This window comes from Pelophylax lessonae, assembly GCF_965119305.1.
Source record: "Pelophylax lessonae genome assembly, chromosome: 13".
Lineage (NCBI taxonomy): Eukaryota > Metazoa > Chordata > Amphibia > Anura > Ranidae > Pelophylax > Pelophylax lessonae.
The window spans coordinates 129,404,603-129,426,138 of record NC_138780.1 but is presented as its reverse complement, the minus strand read 5'-3'; the positions used below and the strand labels follow the sequence as shown (position 1 = coordinate 129,426,138).

The following is a 21,536-nucleotide window of genomic DNA, read 5'->3' as shown; positions in this document are numbered from 1 at the left end:
AGAAACATGAAATTTCAAACCTATTGTGGATGAGGTAAGTGAGAGATAAGAGCATTGGGGTGGCTGGGCCAGAAATATTATAAAAGGATTCTATTTATTATGAAAAGTGAGATTATGCCCTTTAACCACTTCCGCACTGTTCACTAGAGCTGTACTGCGGCAAAGTGGCTCGATAACGTCTGGCGACGTAGACCTACGTCACCAGACATTCCCCTCTCCCGATCGCCGCTGCTCTTCTCCGATCATCGGGGAATCGAGTGTGGAGATCCGCCTGCTTGTGTAAACACAAGCGGACGGATCTCCTATGTGACAGGCAGGGTCAGATTGCAGGGTTCAGCATAGCCTTCAGTCAAGGGTCCGATCTGTCCACCGCAATGTCGCAGTCCCGCAAAAAAAAAATCGCAGATCGCCACCATTACTCGTTAAAAAAAAAAACACCAAAAATGACATAAATCTTTCCCTTAGTTAGTAAACGCAATAACTTTTGCGCAAACCAATCAAAATACGCGTATTGCGATTTTTTTTACCAAACATAAGTAGCAGAAAACAAATTGGCCAAAAATTTAAAAAAATTTTGATTTTTACATTTTCTTTTGGGGGGATTTCATATAAAAAAATGTGAAAAATATTGTTATTTTTTCAAAATTTACGCTCTTTTTTTGTTTATAGTGCAAAAAGTAAAAATCGCACAGGTGATCAAATACCACCAAAAGAAAGCTCTGTTTGTGGGAAAAAAATGACGTAAATTTCGTTTGGGTACGGCCTCGCACGACCGCGCAATTGTCAGTGCCGAATCGTAAAAAGTGGCCCAGACGTAAGTCAGCAAAATCCTCCGGTGGTAAAGTGGTTAAAAATGATGCAAAGACAGAAAAAAGACAGAAAAATGCACGTCTATCTTATCAGAAATCCAGTGAGTTCCTAACTTCCTGTAATGGGCTGACAATGCTATATCTGCTGCACTAAAATTGCAAGCAATGTCGTAAAGCCCTGCCTGGGTTCTTTTAACTGGACTAAAAATGCTGATGTAATCAAGATTTATTTAATAGGATTTTTTTTTATTGTGCCCAGACACAGTACAAGGTTTGGTAAAATACAGTACATGGAATTTTAAAGTCCATATTTTTGCTACTAATGTAATTCTATAACTATGCACTGGACAAGACTGCCCTAAGCATTATACATATCATTCTATTATGATGTCATTATTTTACGATCATATGTATGGGTTAAACATTATCAGAAAAATGCTTTGCTCTACAGTGTTTGAGTAATTTTGGTAGCAACAAGCAAAAGAATCTGTGGGCAGGACTAAATAAAGATAAATACATAAGCTGCAAGTCATTGAGAGCTGAAGTCATGTGGTAAACCAGCAACAAGATCATTAAATGTAATATCTCCAATATTTCCCAGTTTTAAAAGGTGAAGGGGGGTAAATGTAATATGCTGCTGAGATTTCCTACTGCACTGAGCCTTATCTCACCCTTCATAAGAAAGACAACAGCAAAGTGCCTGGGGCCTTGCAAACATTGGGAGAGTGTTTAGCTCACATCACTGATAATCCATCATGCATTTCCAATTTCAGATTGACGGTGACACAGAAACATAATTATAGTTTGTGCCTGATAAGTAATATGACAGAGAGCAGAAGCCCAGAGCAAAGGAAAAAAAAGCTTTAGGCCCCTCTAAGCTATATTATCCACATGAGTGCTGTACCTGAGCATGAAGAACAATCCATTGCTCTCTTTACTTGCATCAATAAATTAATTATTTACTATGTTGTTAATTTAAATATTAAATATATATGTACATAGCACAGATCATAGGATTCATCAAAGACTGTCAGAGGATCTTCTTCTCAGAGCTCTAATTTCTAAAGCAGAACTCCAGCCTCAAACACATCTTCATAAACGTTTAATTGTAAAACCTGGGGCAGGTGTGTTCAACAGTAAATAAAAGTCACCTTCACAGTTGATTCATACATTTGTATGTGCCAAATAGTACAGCTATTACTCAAGTTATTGGTTCTCTGCAGTGCCCGCCCAAAAGTCAGAGAAGGAAACGAAGAGGTATACATCAATCATCACATTTTCTTCAACATGCCTGTCTAAAAGGGGAACTCAGAATCCACACACTTAAGGTCCTCCTGGGCACTTTCCTGTGACTGAGAATATGGAGAGACTTATGGCGCTTTTCCACTGCATGGTACAGCTCGGTTTGGCTCGGTTTGGCGCTTTTCCACTGCATGGTACCGCATGGTACGTGTTAGAATGGTTCGGTACGGTTTGGTACAGCGGCGCTTTTCCACTACATGGTACGGCTCGGTACAGCTCACTTAAACAGTACCACCTCGGTTGGGGTTCCAAGCGGGCCGTACCTATACCATATCCCACAATCCTTTGCATGCAGCCTTGATTGTTTGTCACTACTAGCCACTGATTGGTCAGAGAATCGTTGTAATCCCACCCACTTAATACTTTAGTGGAAAAGCAAACGGAGCCGAGTAGAGCCTATACAGTGCTGAAACGTGCTGACTCATACCATGCAGTGGAAAAGTAAACTGAGCTGAGCTGGGCCAAGCAGTGCCGAGTGGAGCCGAGCCGGTACTTGCCTTGGAAAAGTGCCATTAGTTGCTGAAGCTCTTGAGGTTCCATTTAAAGGGATCTCTTCCATATTCATAGCCAACTTAGCTTGAAGTTCTCCCACTTATCAACATCACTGGTTCAACATCAACAAGTTGCTCTACAATCTCACCAGAACTTTGGTACACAACATCTTCAGTCATATTGGACCTCATCAAGATATTTTAACATCATGGGGCCATTGCTCTTCATTAAACACATGCATATTTGCTTCCATTTTTGAGGGAACATTCTCACCCAGAGGACGTAATCAGTTGTCCTAAACAACCTCTAGCTCCTGGAGCCTTGTAAATTTCTAGTGACTTTGATATTTCACCTGATACAGATGCTAAGGAAAGTGCCACACTTTCCTTATTAGTCTCCCCTATCATATTTACCTCGGCTCTCTAAATGGCCCAGGTACCACCTTTGCAAAAAAAAATAAAAAATGACTTGGGTACACACACAAAAGGTTTTTCATCATTAAACATCCCACTTTCAGATTCACTTTCAATCCTTGTATCCCCACTATACAGAGAATTGCACAGGGGGAAGTCTTGTTCCATATCTCCTCTGTTTCTTTAGAACTGCCATTCCACCTATGCTGCCACAAGGAGAAACAGCCACAGACAATACATGCACCTTATCACCCCCTGCAGGCTTAACAGGGACTTTTCCACAGTTGATAGGGGTGACTGCTGACAATTATTCCATGCAAACTTGGTAGGGCTGAGCACTGAACTTTTACCCAGGAATTGGGGACACTTTTCTACAGCATGCCTTCACACAGAACACCACCAGCAACCCACTTGCTTTTCTGTTGCTAGATTAAATGGTTTTTAATTCCTTGCAGGGCCATGATTTCCACACAGCTACCTCCACAAAGAAGGTACTGACAGTCTTATACATCATCAGTAGGCAATGCTGATTTCATAAGTCTGGATTTTCATTCTCTGTAGCTAAGGTCACTGCTACCAGAAAGTTTTACAGCAGTACATATCAGACTCCTAAACTGGCAGATTCTGTTTGGGTAATGGTGGGGCTTGTCCATGTGGTAAAACCCACTCCAGCTACAAAATTATCATTTTAGCACTGTCCTTTCTTTTAGCACCCAACAATGTCAGAACAATGTTTACAAATCTACATTGATGGTTACAGCAAACTGGCAAAGTGTCACTTCACGATCTGCTCTCTCTTTAAATTTTTATGTACAGAACACCTGCTACACATGATCTGCTGGTTCAGTCACTGGCTCCATAGAAGAGAGCATGTACAATTCATCACAGTCGAAGTTCCTTCCTTAGTGAGGAATCAGATCAACCGTTTTCTGGAAAAGTGAGTTCCACTTTCTGACTTTTGCATTCCTCTGCTAATTGTAAGGGTTCAGAGCCAAAGGCATGGCATCAATGACTTTGTCCACTTGCCAAAATTTGCTTTAAGGACTTTCCTGTCCTTTTATTTAAAATAAAAGTTAATTTACAGAAAAGATTGCTCACACAGGTGTTTTAGCATCACATGACATAACTTTATCCTCCTGGATAAATGGTCTTCTGGCCTTCTTTCAGCATAGGCACTGAACTTAGTCTTGTAGGCACTAGTCTGCTTAGATCACCTCTGCTTGAGGCCAGAACAGACCCTCCACTAGTGTCTATTCACATACAGAACCCTGAGCCTCCCCAGTTCTTCTCTCACACCCCTCCCCCCCCTTTTTTTTTCTTTTCGTCTTTTTTTCTTCCCCCTTCACAATCTTATCTGTTTCTTCTGACAAAGAGAAAAACACATAGTGGAATACTTTAAATCAGACCTTCAATTTTCTCCCCTGTTGCTCCATAATGTTCACTTGTGAAGAAAAATATTTCCAGGTATGGGAAAGCATGTGACCTATTTCTCTTTCTCGCACGTTTCAACTGGTGCTTTGTAATTGGCTGCTTAGATGCCCAGCACTTTTACATGGGGTGGAAGAGAGCTTTGAGCCCTCTGTAAGCTCCAACATGGTGGTGATGGAACTGAGCAGCGGGGAAATAAGGAAGAGGTAGCTATGTGTGGCTGGCTGGGCTAATATAAAAGTGAACCTACTGCTTCGCCCTGAATGAACAAAGCACAAGTTCCGTTTGGCCCATAGAATGGAATATACATTCTATAAATGGTAGTGCATATTTATTGCAGCTATACCATCAATTCTCCATCAATTGCTCACAAAACACATGTGGCTCCTTTTAAATTAGCTTAAAACACCCATTAAGCAAAACACATTTGTATTATGCACATTGAGTATGTAAAGAGTAAATGTGTCCCACAACTCTACAAAGCTCATTTGTGGTCTTCCAAGTTTAACACAAGTTTCTTTTATGGCTCACAAAATCCCTCCCAGCATCATATTTACAATAATATTATATATATATATATATATATATTGTAAAATGGCTATAATAAAATATACCAACATCCCACAACCCTAACATGTTTGAGACATAAAATAAAATTATCAGTATAAAAAAAGCCAGCCTTTAATTACTTGCAATAAATCGGTGTTAATGTATTCAGTCTGATAAATGCTTATTTAAGCACTGGGTTTTTCCCTAGTGTGAAAAGTAGAACACCGTATTTCATTTCGAGGAGGGAGAGAAAAAGGGAGAGAAAGTAATAGCATTATAAATAACATCAACTCATCTACCATTTCCATATGCTGGGGAAATATGTTTATAAATGCATTTTCCAGAGATGTACAAGTGAATGGAAAAGCCCAACAATTACATCCATTATACATTTCTGTTTAAATGTACACATTCAAGCAAAAAGTCTGTTTTTTTCATGCAGTGCAGACATAATAAACCAACTGAACATTGTAAATACCAAAATATAGCCAAGATTATTAAGATTGCAGGGAATTCTTCTGTTCATTCATATTGATAATGAAATCTGTACATGACAGGTGTGAATAAATAAACATTTGCTTGGAGGTAAATCCTCTATCTTTCCCTCACCATCTAGTGCATCCAATCATGCAAATATTTTACTAATCCCTAAATAACAGATTAAATGTAATCTATAGTGGGCAATGCAAATGTACAAATTTAAGCTCAGATAAAAAGACTGATGGTACTTATAACTACATTTTAGAAAATCAGATAGGCTTCAACACAGGAGTAGCAACAACAGTAGCCATCTCTCATATCAGGGTTGTGCTGGGACATCCCACTTGGACCTTCTCATCACCTTACTGACCTTGGTGTAAAAGTTCCTCTGCTTCCCTTCAGCCGTCATTAAAATGGAGTTCCACCCAAAGACAACCCCCAGACATGCCACATTTGGCATGTAATTTTCTTTTGGGGGGGGGTACCTAGTTTTGACAGATACCTGCTCCCACTTTCACTCAGGCCACCTAGGTGGCTCGAGCGAAGGTTCTCCTCTCCCCCTCCCTCCCTGCAATCTTCTGGGACACGTCAGAGGTCCCAGAATATTGCCCAGCCATTCAGGATGTGCAGCTTGCAGCTTCACAGCCAAGTGCCCACACTAGTGATGCCAGCGCCACAGAGAGGAGAGGGAGAGGAGCGAGGCTTCAGGCAGGTGCATCAGTGGATCGTGGGACAGGTGAGTGTATGTATAATAATGTGTATGTATAAGCTATGTGATCAGCAGTTTTCCGGATGTCCGCACTTATCGGCCCTCCTTTCCTCACACAGAAACAGTGTGTGAGGAAAGCCGATCTGTAGGGGCACAGTGAGTACAACATTTACACTGATAATCAGTGCCCTGATCATCAATGCCCTGGCTATCATTCCAGCCCCATCTGTGCCTATTAGTGCAGCTTATCAGTGCCCATCAGTGCACATCAGTGCCTATTGAGGCAGCTTATCAGTGCCGCCTCATCAGTGCCTATCAGTGCAGCCTCATTAGTGCACATGTGTGCAGCCTGATCAGTGCTAATAACGCAGCCTCATCAGTGCCCATCAGTGCAGCCTCATCAGCAAACACCAGTGAAGAAGTAAAATTACTTATTTGCAACATTTTATAACAGAAAACATGTTTGTTTTTTCAAAATGTGCAGTCTTTCTTTGTTCATTTAGAAAAAAATTAAGGCTCTATGTATCTATGTACACGGGACGTTGTTAAAAGTCCCTTTGAATGCTGGAATTTTTAGGACGTTTGAAACGTCCGTTCGGTCGCGTTTGTACCCGCGTTTAGCGGCGTTTGCGTTTAGAAGCGTTCCTAGAGGTCAAAAAAATTATTCCCCTTTAAAATGGAAAAACGCAAACGCTAAACGCGGGCCATCGCATTCAGATGCGTTCGGGCGCGTTTGTGCGTTTGAAACACCAGGAAACACACGTTCGAACACAAATAATTGCGTTCCAAAAAAAGTCCCTGAACGCAACTGCCTGCAAATGACTGTAAACGACCTGGTGTACATGGACAGATAAGATAAAATGTAGATGGGTTCAGGGGCTTCTGAAAAAAACACCCAACTGCTCCTAAACGGCCATTTCCAGCGTCCCGTGTACATGGACCCTAACAATGGTGAATAAATACCACCAAAAGAAAGCTTCATCTGTCTCAAAAAATGATAATTTCATGAGTACAGTTTTGCTTGTCTGAGTAATTGTCATTCAAAATGTGACAGCACTAAAAGCTGAAAATTTGTCTGGGCAGGAAGGGGGGCATAGGCAGGTGCACAGGGTGTGCCGGGTGTGCCTGGGAACACCCTAATCTGGGGTTCGACAATCCGTTGATCACAATCTACCTTTCAGTCATGGGCAGGTGACAGGTAGACTGTGATTCTTCTTTGCCAACCCCCAGAAAAAAAATGTAAAAAAATTATAAGATATTAAAAAATAAAAAACTACTGACACCATTCATTGCCCTACTGCCAACCAATCTCTGCTCTACTGACACCATCCTCTGCCCTAGTGACACCATCTTCTGTGCTAGTGATACCATCCACTGTGCTACTGACATGGCCACTGCTTTACTTACACCATTCAATGCCCTACTGATACCATTCAATGTCCTACTAACACCAACCTCTTCCCTTCAGATATATCCACTGCTCTACTGACACCAACCTTTGCCCACTGATATATCCACTGCTCTACTGACACCATCCAATGCCCTATTGATAATATCCAATGTCCTACTGACACCTTCCTCTGCCCTACTGACATATCCACTGGTCTACTGACACCAACTTCTGCCCTACTGACATATCCATTGCTCTACTGACACCAACCTCTGCCCTACTGACATACATTATCCACTGCTCTACTGACACCAAATACATACACACACACAGACACAGGCATGTGTATTTGAGCTTTGGGGGTCACACCCTAATGCAATGGGCTGCACACTCCTATGAAGGGGGTAAAAGTATAAGAAAAGGGAAAACATTTTTTTTTTCAATTTAAACAGAGTGGAAATAGATTAGAATGCCTATATGCTTTTTATTGCTGTCTGTTCCCCCCGTTACAGAGATTCACCCTCTCTATTTGTTCCCATTATCATTGAAAGTGAAAGTAAAAGAAAATTCCAAATTTTGAATTGTCCTCAGAAAAGTAATAGAGGGAAATCTTCAATTGGGGGTATGTGTTTAGGGGACCTGGGGGGCCCCAAGGGGTTCCGCTTAGTTGAGGGAATTTCTCTCACTCTGTTTTGGCTATGGGACAGGAAGGATGGGACACAGATGGCAAAAAAATTCTGACAGGGGTTTTAACCCTCTCTTACTCTATCCAAATTAAAAAAAAAGTTTTGCCTATAGTTCTACTTTAAGATTGTTGACTGTGCTTAAATGGACTCAAAGGAGGACATAACAAACAAAACTACAATGTGATTTACTTTGGAAAGATTCTGAAGGGAAGGTTACACCAATGTTAGTGAATTCAGAAACAAACACTGGTGTAACCTGAAAGTTTCCATGCAGTAAATCACAGTGCAGTTTTATTGGGTATCTTCTCAGAATTTTTAAGCACTGATGAAGAGGGAGTGTGTTGTCCTGGTGGCCTCGGACTCTTGGACGTTTGTTTGTGCGCTATCAATGGACTGCATGTGACTGGTCGCTAAACAGACTGGTATACATAGAATGAAGGAAAGACCAGTGGCACACTCCAGAAGTCTTCTGCACAGAAAAGCAATTTGGTAGGCTACTCCATGCCTAGAACCTGTTGCACTACATGCATGTCTTGTCAAAGCCTCTTCATTGGTTCTACTCACTGGTATGTAAAGTCACTTACTGTCCCAAAAGTGCCAGATGTGGGCAGCTCCCAGCATATTGCTTACAGTGGCAACAGACTGGGTAATTTGCTTGGTGCAGCCTTCCTCAACTAAAATCCCCAAATCCCATTTATACTGCTCAGACTCCCCTGTTCTTTCAAACAGATCTGACTTTTGATTGTGTGGCCAACTGTCCATGCATGTAGTGTGTGACCCCCTTTTCACCTATAAAAATCCATCCTTGCGGACTCCCCTTGTAACCATTGTTATTGAGGTTGGAATCTCCTTGTAAAAGGTCTAGGATCTGCTTTGTAAAAGTTGGCTCATGACATTTGGGTGTGCTAGCCTACATTGGCAAATAAATCTCTCTACTACTGAAAGACTGATATGTTTGTTGACACAGGTATTTCACTAGCATCATATTGATTTTGGTGTGCTGCACCTTAGGTGACTTACATTGTTTAGCCAAATTTTTCATTAGCAAAGATATTTAATCACTAGTGTATTCCTGGGCTTCATCTGTCAAGTGGCTAAGCAAAGTCATGTGTTAAAACTCTCCACCTGTAGGTTGAAGCAGTATGTAAACTCTATGGAACAATTTATAAATACATTTGCTAAGGAGACATTTAACCCATTTGTAAAACACATTTGGCATTTGCCAATCAGAATTGTAGGTTCAAGTAAAATTCAATGCTCATAAGCATCTGCTTTTCAGAGTTAAATAATACTTGCTGCAGCATTTATTCTATTTGTATTGAGGAAAATGTCATTTCTTTGTCCATTAGCCAAATATATTCATGTTTTTGTTCATATTTTAGGTTGAATGCATTTTACATTATAAAACCTATTAAAAAACAAATGTTGACAAGTTATGCAATTATTTCCATGCAGTTTTAGCAAACTCTTTGGTTTATTACAGACATTTGTCAGGTACTCGGGGGCTTTCAACCTCAACTCTACACTGTGTGCACAATTATTAGGCAAGTGAGTATTTTGAACAAATCATCATTTTTATGAATTTTGTCCAACTCCGAGCTTTATAAACTCAAATGCTTATTGGTTTTAAGCATATCAGGTGATGTGTTTTTGTGGCCTAAGGAGATCAATGCCCTATATCAAGGTGTGCATAAATATTAGGCAGCTTCTTTTCCTCAAGCAAAAACTGGTCAAATAAGAGATTAAACTAACTTAAAAGTAAAAGATTGTAAAAGGTCTTTCAGTGGGATGCAGCGTTCTTGAAATTGCTAAGATATTGGGGCGTGATCACAGAACCATCAAATGCTTTGTTGCAAATAGTCAACGGAGTCGCAAGAAACATGTTGAGAAAAAATGAACTGCCAAAGACTTATGAAAAATCAAATCTAAAGCTACCAGGAACCCATTATCTTCCAGTGCTGTCATATTCCAGAACTGCAATCTACCTGAAGTGCCCAGAAGTAAAAGGTGTTCAGTGCTCAGAGGCATGGCCAAGGTAAGGAAGGCTGAAATCCGACCACCACTGAACAAGACACATAAGTTAAAACGTCAAGACTGGACCAAGAAATATCTGAAGACAGATTTTTCAAAGGTTTTATTGACTGGGGAGATGAGAGTGACTCTTGAGGAAAATAATGAATTAGATCCATTTTGGAATAGGGCTAAAACATAACAAAATGCGTAAACAGTGAATACTTTACGGATGCACTGTATATTCTCCTAAGAATAGAAATAACAAACATGTTATACTTGCCTGCTCTGTGCAGTTGGTTTTGCACAGTGGCCCGGATCCTCCTCTTCTCGGGTTCCTCTATTTCCTTGCTCCTGGCCCCTCCCTCCTGTTGAGTGCCCTCACAACAAGCAGCTTGCAATGTCGGCACCTGAGCCAAGTCACAGCTCCCTGTGTCCATTCAGACATCGAATCGCAACCCAGCCCCGCCCCCTCTCTCTCCTGATTGGCTTACTATCATCGACAACAGCAGGAGCCAATGATGCCACACTGCTGTCTCAACCAATGAGGAGGGCAGTCCCGGGCAGCTGAGACTCCTACAACATTGCTGGATAGAGATGGGCTCAGGTACGTATTAGGAGGGCTGAGGGAGGCTGCTGCCTACAGAAGGTTTTTTTTATCTTAATGCATAGAATGCATTAAGATAAAATAAAACCTTCTGCCTTTACAATCCCTTTAAATATTCAGGTTTGATGTTTATTAACATTTTGGATTGACCAAGAGCAATGTAGTTGTTCAAAAATGAAATTAATTAATTGTGCACACAGTGTATATTCCCCTGAAACAAACAGCCCACAAATATCAATCCATTAAACAGGATCGCTACATACATTACAGGCTCCCAGATCTTCTTATTGAGTATACCGGACAACATTTTGGACATACTGTAACTAGTCCTTACTCAGGTGTACTTGAAGTGGAACTTAAAGTGTTACTAAACCCAACACAGTAAACTCAGTCTGTATATGCAGTAAAGCATGCTTGTTATATTCACTGTGGAAGCTAAGGGGTTATCCCTCTACATTGTGTAAAAAGGCTGTTTCATCCTGTCTCCTCTGATCCTTTCCTTCTTCCAGAGTCCCCAATATATCTTCAGATAGTAAAGAGGCTAGGGGGCAAGTTGCACATGCTCAGTTTGGTGTATATTGCTAGAGAGTTGTTTTTTTTTTTCTTTGGAGAGTGCATGTGATTAGCACAGGACCAATCAGCACTGTCCAGACAGAGGGTCAGGGGTCCTGCATAGGACAATCATGGGAGAATAAAAACTCCTCCTACAAGCGTTAACTAGACATTTATAGAAGTCACAAGACTGCTGTATATTGCTGATGAGAAAAGGTATTTAGCAGTTTATATTTACTAAAACTATTGCATTTTCAGGGTCTTGGGTTTAGTAACACTTTAAGTCAGAAAATTAAGTCCTACTAGGTCACTTCAGGCTGGCCCCTTTTGCAGGTAGAGCTATGTCAAACATTAAAACGAAATGTCTATACTGTTTAAAATCTAGTAATACAACGTCTCACCCTGCTCTGCACATACTCTGTTGCTCTCTATTTTTTGGTACTGGGCCACATTTGTAGAGGCCGATCTGTTGACACCCTAAAGATTTATTGCTGCTTATGGGCTCTGGGCTTCAAGAAAATGGCAGCTTCCAGCAAGAAGAAACAGAGAAACAGGAGCAATGCAGCACACACTAATTTTGGAAGTGTAATTATTAATGTGAAATGTATGTCCTTGCTACAATATTTTTTATCAAATTGTTATGGATAAAGTTCCGCTTTAAGGAAGGGCGAGGTCATGGATTGTAATTTGTGGGTATTGTTTGTTTTCAGCAAATGTTGTCAGAGAATGCACCGGACTCGCCAGCACTTCTACAAATACAACCCTGTTTGTTCTTCAGGCTTATGCCAGCTTTTTACAGATGCTGGTCAAAAAGCTGCAGTTAATTATATATACTGTATATATTTTTTGTGGTAAAACTCAAGCAGTTGGTGCGAACCAGAACACAGCACCCTATGCGACTGCACAGATTACGTTGTCATTTCCTACACCTTACCTCCGAAGTCTCAGTACTCAATTACTATTCTCTGAATACAAATGAATTGAAGCAGAAGATGGGGAATTCCAATTCTGCCTTAGTGATAAATCCAGGAGAGGAATTCCTCTTTCATTATCTTCTCTGCTATGGAACCATTGGGGGAGAAAATATATAAAATGAAGGATTCAAAAAAGGTACAAGCTGTAATTTTTCAGGTTTTCAGCTGCTGTCATAAATGCCACAAGGCAAATTGAGAGTTTTATCTCAGCATTTTTATTCTGAAGTAGAGTAAGATTAGGTTAAACCATACACCACACACGTTACAATCTGACTGTACAATATCCTTAAGTTCTAACAACAATTGTGTAATGTAAGAGCCTAAAGCCAGCCATAGATGGTTCGAATGAACCTGCTGAGGTTCAAAACATCTATTGGCAGGCTGATTGTACCTAAATTGATCAATCTATCAACTTGGGTACAACCAGCATGTTTTATATGCGATTACTGCCAGTGGCTATAGCCACTAGCAATAATTACTGTGTTCTCCTGGCAAAGAAGGCTCCCCTCGGCCCAACCCCTGCCATGAGAACAAACTAGCTCTGCAGGAGGAATTCCTGTATCAACACTGGCTGTTTTGATGGGGGAATCAAGCGATTTTCTATTGTATCATCTATGGCCTACTAAAGTAATTTGACACAAATTTATTGGATAGTTTGAGATTCCAAAACTATGTAATATGAAACTAAAGGACAGTTTACACAGACTGTAGAGTCAGATTGCAACGTGTATGATGAGCTTAAAGAGCTTCTAAAGCCTTAAGGTTCTCTTACCTTTATGCATTCTATGCATTAGGGTAAAAAAACTTTTGTGCCGCAGGATCCTCGAGCCCCCCCCCCCCACCTTTTTTTTCTTACCTAAGCCTGATTAGATAAAACGATGTACATGAGGAGCAGAGTCTCACCTCTGTCTCCCTTCTCATTTCGCAGATTAATAGTATCTGGAGCCGATGTCAATCAAATGCTGTGATGGGGTAGCAGGGGGCAGGGCTGAGCCATCTGCTCTGTTTCAATAGACACAGACAGGGCAGCTCGGAAGTGAGTACGCATGGGTGTCCTCATGGAAAGCGGGTTTCTGGGTGGGCACTCGTGGAGGAGCCTGGAGTGCCGGCGGGGGACCCCAGAAGAAGAGGATTGGGGCTGCTCTCTGCAAAAGCATTGCACAGAGCAAGCAAGTATGGACATGTTTGTTACTTTAAAGTGATATTAAACCTTCCTTTTTAAATTAGTCTTCAGCTCAGTAAAGTGTCACTTATGGAATTGAAAGCACCTTTATTACAGATTTGTTAGAGATTCCAGGAGTCCCAAATCCCAAGGCTTTCTGATATACAAAGTTTCTCAATCTGCTGAAGGCAAGAGTCTTCATTTTACTACTAGCAAGAGTCAGCCCTTTCATTCTACTACTAGCAAGTAAGGATGGGTTCACACTGTGTGTGGAGTGGCTCACAGCAGGGGATCCGGTGCTTCCCTGTTCACCTTTTCGGGTCTGAATTCAGTCAGAATCTTTGGCTGAATTCGAACCTGGAATGGACCAGGAGACACACAGGACCCTTCTGCAAACTGCTTCGCAGCCGTCCCGGAGCTGTGTGAACCGGCTCTATTGAGAGCCAATCACAATCTCCTGAATACCCGCATCCAATTTACACTAGGGTGAACCCAGCCTGAAGGTCCTAACTGTTGGGAAGTTAACAAGGCATAGGTAGCAGGAAGAGACAGGGTCAGGTTCCTGATTGTGAGATGGTCAAAGTTTGTACAGCAGAGGGACCTGGGCTCCAAATGTCCAATAATTTATGTAAATTGTATAGTTTCTCTGTATTTTTGTCTTAGCCAAGGGACTGGTGTTGGGTACAGAGAATATATACCTGAAAAGAGACACACCTTAGTAAGGAAGCCACATCCGAATATAGTAGAGAAAAAGAAGGGTAATGGGCCAGGCAATGCTGGAACCCACCTAAATGCCAGACTTTACAGGGTTTAACATGGGAAACAACAACTGCCTACTGAAAGTACACAATGCACACTGTCTTCCGGCAGCTATAAAGAGCTACATATTACAGTACTGATCCCCATAGTGGAAACAGCATGGCTCTTTCCCTGCAGATAGCCTCACGTCTATAGGAACAGTAGTATATTCCTATTAGGCATTGTTCTCTGAGCCTTACTGAGTGAGATTCACACCAGTAGTAGTGGCGAAAATGTATGCACAAGTTTGTTCAGAGCAGCGTTCACGGTTCTACATGCTCGTTTCATTGTGTAGTATTAACTACGGTATGCGGATTTCCGCACACCAACGGCAGGAAGCCGTGCGCGCTGTTCAGCCCAACCACGATTGTGTACTCCCCCTTTTTATTATAGAATCAGCCAATGACACAATTGTATGCATTCAAATATACATGAGTAACTTATGTAACTAGTTACCTTATACAAAAGAGCTGAGAACTGTGCTTTTTAGCACAACAGGATTAATTGCGCTTGGAGTATATTAATATCCCAAAATGTACTTATTAGCGCAATGGAGTTACTTGCGCAACAAGCGTACATTAGGATCCGAGACAGTTGGCGAGCCAGATGATTTAAGGAGCTGACAGAGTTTCCTTTACTGCTGACCGAGAGGGGGAAGATGAATTTGGGTCCAATATAACAAAAAGGCCAGCCGTTTGGTAAGACAAACTTTATTTCAGCTTTTGAAATCTTTTGTTGCCCTAAGATCAGGATTCGTTTTCTCTGTCTGCTGTGTAAGGTAAACGCCGCTCAGCAAAAGAACCTTCTTTTTTGTCTCCTCTTTTTGAATAACTACTGGGCTTATTTTGTATTTTTAATATTTATAATTTGAGGTGGGTGTATTGATTGGGGGAAAAACCTATACTGTTGTCCTCTGTAGGTTCCCAGTCAGTATATCCTAAAGGGTTTTTTTGTATGGGGCTGCAGTATGTGTTAAATGTTTTTGTCAGTGTTTTACTGTAAAGTGGGTTTTGTATGGAGACACAATGTCTGGTCAGCAGCCCTACAAACAAAAGGGGAAATCTTAATTATAATGCCTAACATTTGGCTTTGAAGGCACCAAGCTTAAGCTTTTGTCTATTGAGAGACCAGAGACAGTCTTGTGAGTACAAACCAGGCCCATGTCTCCTCATAATACCATAAAATATATTAAATTATTAAGTACATAATTTTCCTGTAAATATATATTTTACTGGGCATGGTAACTTCTTACATTCCCATGGAGCAATGTTAGTTTCCTAAAAATACAATATTAGTCTGTGTAGATTTTGGTGGTACAGTAGTATACCGGGCGGAACTATTCTGTTGTTAGACTGAAATTCATCCCCGAGTGGAAATTGTTCAGTTTTTGGGTTAAAAATAATATTGGTTTGTGAAAGTTTTTGGCAGGAAACCCAGTTTTTGGTAGAACTGATTCCTTTTTAATTGAATTCCAGTGTTTAGTGAAACCTATCTGTTTTTGTGTTAAAATTTTTGTTTGTGGGGTATAGTTATTTTTGTTTTTGTATAGTGAGAATAGTCAGCGGCCGGTACTGCTCCTAAAAGGTTGGTGCAAGAGTACCCCTGGACGTAGGGCCACTGTATTAAAAGCCAAATCGATTACTCATGGGCAATAGGCTGCCCATGTTAGGGAGGGAAAAAGAGGCCTCCCCCCCACCAAACAGCTTTGCAGTACATGAGGTCTGGATTTGGGGCTCGGGCCATGAGACCCCTTAAAGAGTGACACCAATGGTCCAAGGGAACAGCTTGGTGCATTCCCTTGGAAGGTTCCTTTGATACCTGGAGATGTGAGAAACTCCCCACCGAGGTTAGAACCAGGCTCCAGGCAACAAAGACGTTGGATATAGCGCAATTGTGGCTTCAAGTTCAAAGATCTGTATGGTACGCACAGAAGGCAGTTTCAATCCGGAAAAACTGCATTATGTATACTTGGCCCGAGGAGATAGTCGAGTCTGGTGATCTGGTAAGGGAAGCAGTGGAAGCTCTCTCTGCGCTAACTCAGCTGAGACCAGCTACCAGATCAGCTAATACTGTAACTACCACTGTCTCTCCTGAATCTCCTATTATCGATGATTTGACTATCAGTACGCCTCTTTCTCCAGCTTCGTCATCTAACAGCACAAACAATGATTCTACTAATAATTCATCTCCTCACACTGTCTCTCTCTATCTCCCAATCATCACCTGTAACATCTGAAGCCTCTCCTTCCCACTCTTCTGATAACTATTATATATTTTCAAATGGGGATTTACAAACGTTGTGTGAGTCAAGGGGAATTTTAAATAGAAAAAAAATGTATGGATTGAGGGATCCATACGAAAATTCAAGACCAGTTATTATTAGCCAGGCCCAAATTCAATAAGATGTCTATGCCCACCATTCTATCAACTCTTTCCGCCATAAAGAGAGTCAGATCGGGGGAAGCGGGATAAGACATCTAAGGTTTTTGTTTCTTAAGCCCCTTACCCAGGGCGAATCCCAGAGCGAACAGCAGAGCAAAACAGGTGAGCGAACAAGTCGAGGGTTTAGAGAAAATATCCAATGCCGGAAATCACAGGTTTGCTATGGATTTGGAAAGACAGGTCATATAAGACGCAATTCCTCGGACTAAATGAGCTGTTCCACTGGGTAAATGGCAATTTATACTGTGGACGATCCAGAAACTATGTGTCAGGGCCCCGATTCGAACCCAGGTCCATGGTTGCTTCTGGCAGTGCTTCTTCTTGCTGAGCTATGCAGCAGCTGATATCTATGCATTCTAAATCTTTGTGGTAACCTAGACCTTGTCCAGTTTCCTGCCTAGTTCCTTGCCCAGCCTCCTGTGAACTCTGAACCTTTGGCCACTCCTTTGAACTTCCTATTTAAGTCTGATCTGGGAACTTCCTGATGCCAGATTATTGTGCTTTTGCCAAGATCTAGCTTTGTGTGCTTCATCCTCCCGAATCTTCTACTTGTGTACCGACCTCCAGCTACGTTCCAGGACTACGCCTCTGCCTGCTGCCATTTTGCTCTTCACATCTTCGGCTAAAGACTACGACTACTCTTCTGCTTGCTCCCTCACTCCGGCTGATCTCTTGTGTACCAGACCCTGCTTGTTGACCATGGTTGTGCTGCTGCTTCCTGCGACTGGACTCTGAGCCTGACCCAGTAATCGTGACACTATGGTTGTAGGAATGGCTAGCGACGGCTATAATTCATTAATTCATTCACCGGGGTCAGCCCACATCAACTTGTTTGTCGAGGAACTAAAATATCCCCTCCCTTGCCTCACTGACACCGGTGCAGCCAAAACCGTTTTGAGATCCAAAGATCTTAGAGGCAAGGTTCCCTTCTCAGGAGAAATAACACCAACCGTAGGTCTCACGGCTCAGACAGTGTCTTTGCAAACAGCTGAGCCTCTCCATTGTAGGCTAGGCTGCAAGGAGAAGGTTATTGTTTTAGGCCATTGCATATCCCAGGGTACCCAAAATCTAACCACCCAGAGAGTAGAGACCTTGAAAGACATCCAGAGACCTTGGAACACTCTGCAGTAATTGACAAGTATGAGAATGGCTCTTAATTGCAGAGACTGGGTCCCTAATATATCATCCAAACTGGGACTCCTTTACTAATTAACATCACAAACACGTTTTAAATTGTCTGACGACAACTGGTCAATCCTACAGGATCTGACCCAGGAACTCTCCAAAGCACCTGCTTTAGGTCTGCCCAACTATGACCTCCCTTTTATCTTTTTTGCCATATAAGCAAGGGCCATGCAACTGGAGTATTGACCCAACTACACGGGTCCAGGTACCGACCCATCATGTACCTGTCAACTGCCATAGATCTAGTCATCCGAAGCTCACCGGGATGTGTACGAGCTGTGGCCGCCTGCACTGTATTGTTACAGAAAGTAGGTGACATAGTTTTGGACTCCCCATTGACCCTCTATACTCCCCATTTGGTGCAGGAGATCCTAAATCAAGCCGAGAAAAAACACCTTTCTGCTGCCAAATTGAATAAGTACAAAGTGGCTCTCCTAACACCTACTAACCTGACTCTGTAATGATGCACCATTTTGAACCCAACATCTCTTCTTCCTGTTATTGAGGAGGATAAGGGTGAGAGATAATGGTGTGAAAAATGACAATTTTGAAACCTTTCAAACTAACAATACTAATCTCTCGACTGCCAAAAAATATTTCAACCTAGTAGGACAACACTTTGAGGAGAAACATGACTGCCTTTCTTTGATGGAATGGGAATCAGCAGCTGTCAGTCCGGTGAAGGAGACTCCCATCCCAGACTCTAAGAACCTTTTTGTCGATGGTTCCAGGTATTTCACCCCGGATGGTAAGCAGCACACAGGTTATGCAGTGACTACAGCCAGTGAAGTTGTAGAGAAGGGTGCATTAAGTTCCCATATATGTCTGCACAAGAAGCTGAGCTGTGGGCACTAGCAAGGGCCTGCGAGATCCATAAAGATCAGAGGATCATCATCTATATGTACTCAAGGTATGCTTTTGGGGTGGCACATTATTTTGGTCCTATCTGGAAGGCAAGAGGGTTCTTGACTAGTTCAAGGAAGCCGGTGAAACATGCAGAGTTGATTGATAGGCTGTTCATGGCCTTCTGCTTGCCACACAAGACAGCCATTCTTAAAGTGAAGGCCCATACTAATAATAAGACTATGGAGGCCAATGGGAATGTCTTGACGGATAGAGCTGCTAAGGGAGGTGCTCTGAGCCCTATGGTGAAGACCCTGATGCTGGCCATCCCCTCTGATTTGTCTCTAGAAGAGTTTAAGAAATGCAGGAAAAGAGGAAATGGATGGTTTTGGAGGCTACACAGGGTCCAGATGACATCTGGGGTCTTGATGGTAAATGCTGTTTACCAAGATCACTTTTCCCAATGATGACCCATTCGGCTTATTAACCAGGTCATCAGTCAAAAATGGTTATGTGTGCACAGGTGGAGGAATATTGGATTGCCCCTGGATTCACTACCGCAACCACTAATTTTACTGCTACCTGCCTGGTTCGTGCACTGGTAAGACTGTGGCAGTACCGAAATGGCATTCGCCCACACTGGAATATCCCTTTCAGCGCATACAGATAGATTACATCACATTGCCAAAGAGTGGGCCGCACGAGCATGCTTTGGTCTGTGTGGATATGTTTTCCGGTTGGCCGGAGGCATGTCCTGTTAGCACAGGCAATGACACCAACACCGCAAAAAAGATCCTGTTTGAGATAGTGTGTTGCTGGGGTCTACCTAAAATGATCAAGTCGGATTGCGGCTCCCACTTCCCCAGTCAGAGCTTTGCAGAGGTATGTAAGGCTCTTCACATCAACCAGGGATTACATACCCCTTATCATCCCCAAAGTAGCGGTAAGGTTGAACGGCTAAATGGAATCATTAAGAACAGAATCTCAAAAATTATAGCTGATACTGGAAAACCATGGCCTGAATGTCTCCCCCATAGCTCTCTACTCCATTAGGAATGCCCCTAGACAGCCCCATGGGTTATCACCCTACAGAGGTTTTGTTTGGGAGTCAACCAAAGACTGGATTGCACTTTCCTCAGCAGCTGTCGTCCTTACATTCTCAGCTGACAGGGTATGTACAGTCCCTGCAAAGGGAGCTCAAAAAGGTCCATCATAGGGTTCAGGAGTATCTCCCAAGCCCTGACACGATAACCGGTGTACATTCTATAGAACTTAATGACATATTCCTAGAAAGTAACATCAGTTATAGTTTTTACGTTAGCTCTTGCTCCTGCTCTTCGCTTTCTAATCCAGTATGGGTAACGGGACAACTAGGTAGTCCACAGATGTGCTTCAACCTTAGTTTTGGCAAAGGGAATAGATTTGTAGGACCTACCACTTGTGAGAAAGGTATAACAGTCAATCTTACCAATAAAACCCCTGGTCTCTTTAATTACACCAACAGACCAGATTATATCTGCTTGAAGGGAGGGTGGGATGTTCAGACTGAGGGAGCAATCCTCCAGTCTATTATGTAACTACTTAGCGCCCCGTGACCATCAGAGAAATTCTTCCTGTACGGTTCTGACAGGTCCTTATTATTTCTTATGTGGTTCTGACGCTTATAAGGTAATTCCCCCTAAAAGGAGAGGTTTATGTGTTTTAGTGAAGCTTGTACCGGCATCCTACATTGCAGTCAATCGTGAGGATCTGCTGGTGTGAAGGCAGGCAAGGATGTCAGGGAGAGCTAGCAGGGAACTGTTCACCAACAACAACCAGGCCTAGGCATGGTTCCCAGCTTGGAGCGGGTGGGGGATTGAATTTATGAAGCAATTGAACAATTTCTTGTCCATTGTGGATGAGATGTTCAATGAGACCATTGAAGCAGTAAAGGAGACTACTCAGCAACAACGACAAATGAAGACTCTTGTACTGCAGGAAAAGATGGCACTTGATTATCTGTTAGCTTCCAAGGGGGGTTTCTGTGAATTCATATGAGAAGACTGTTGTACCTGGATAGCCGATACTAGTGAAAAGGTTCAGGTCCATATGGATAAGGTTACTTCCCTGCAAGGCAGAGCCATAGCTATAACTAGTGAAGGTTGGAATCCTTTTAAGGCTTTGGGAAGTTTTGGTGATTTCTTGTTCTGCATTGGATCTTGGTTGAAGGAAATCGGTGTATATATACTTATGTTGTTTATGTTTCTATTCTTTCTATACGCCGTGGTGAGATTTTCCTGTGGTGTAATCGATCAAGTCACCAAAGCCTGAGCAGACAACCAAATCCTTATTGCTGAGACGAAACTCCTTGAAATCCAACCCATGCACCAGATGTTGAGGATGCCAAACTGACCGACGATCAATATGACCTACCACCTCATGTCCTCCCTCTGAGTCACCTCCCCAAGAACAGAGCCCATGTGTCAATATTCCTCTTCTTTTGCGTCTACGTGTCAACACTTATTCCGTTATCTTTCTTTTTAACTTTTTGAAATGGATTCATGCATGAGAAGAGCTGTTCTGTTTATTTGGAAGAAGAAGATCAAGATTCATGGGGAGGACACATGAGAACATATGACAAAGAGGAGGGACTGTTGTGGAATTTTTTTTTAGGACTAGTGTGGACATTTTTCAAGATGTGTTTTATTTAGCTTGTCATTATGGCT

At 42.1% G+C, this 21,536-nt stretch overlaps 1 protein-coding gene and 1 pseudogene across 4 annotated transcripts in view; one reads left to right on the top strand and one right to left on the bottom strand.

The window, feature by feature from the left end:
• The window catches only part of RGS6 (regulator of G protein signaling 6), a gene marked incomplete at its 5' end in the record, with an annotated part of 657,279 nt that overhangs the window by 630,447 nt on the left and 5,296 nt on the right, over positions 1–21,536 (bottom strand). The gene's annotated exons all lie outside the window — the stretch shown is intronic.
• On the top strand, positions 20,368–21,141 carry LOC309569850 (syncytin-A-like; annotated as a pseudogene). The gene has a single exon. The product of its transcript is annotated as a syncytin-A-like (transcript).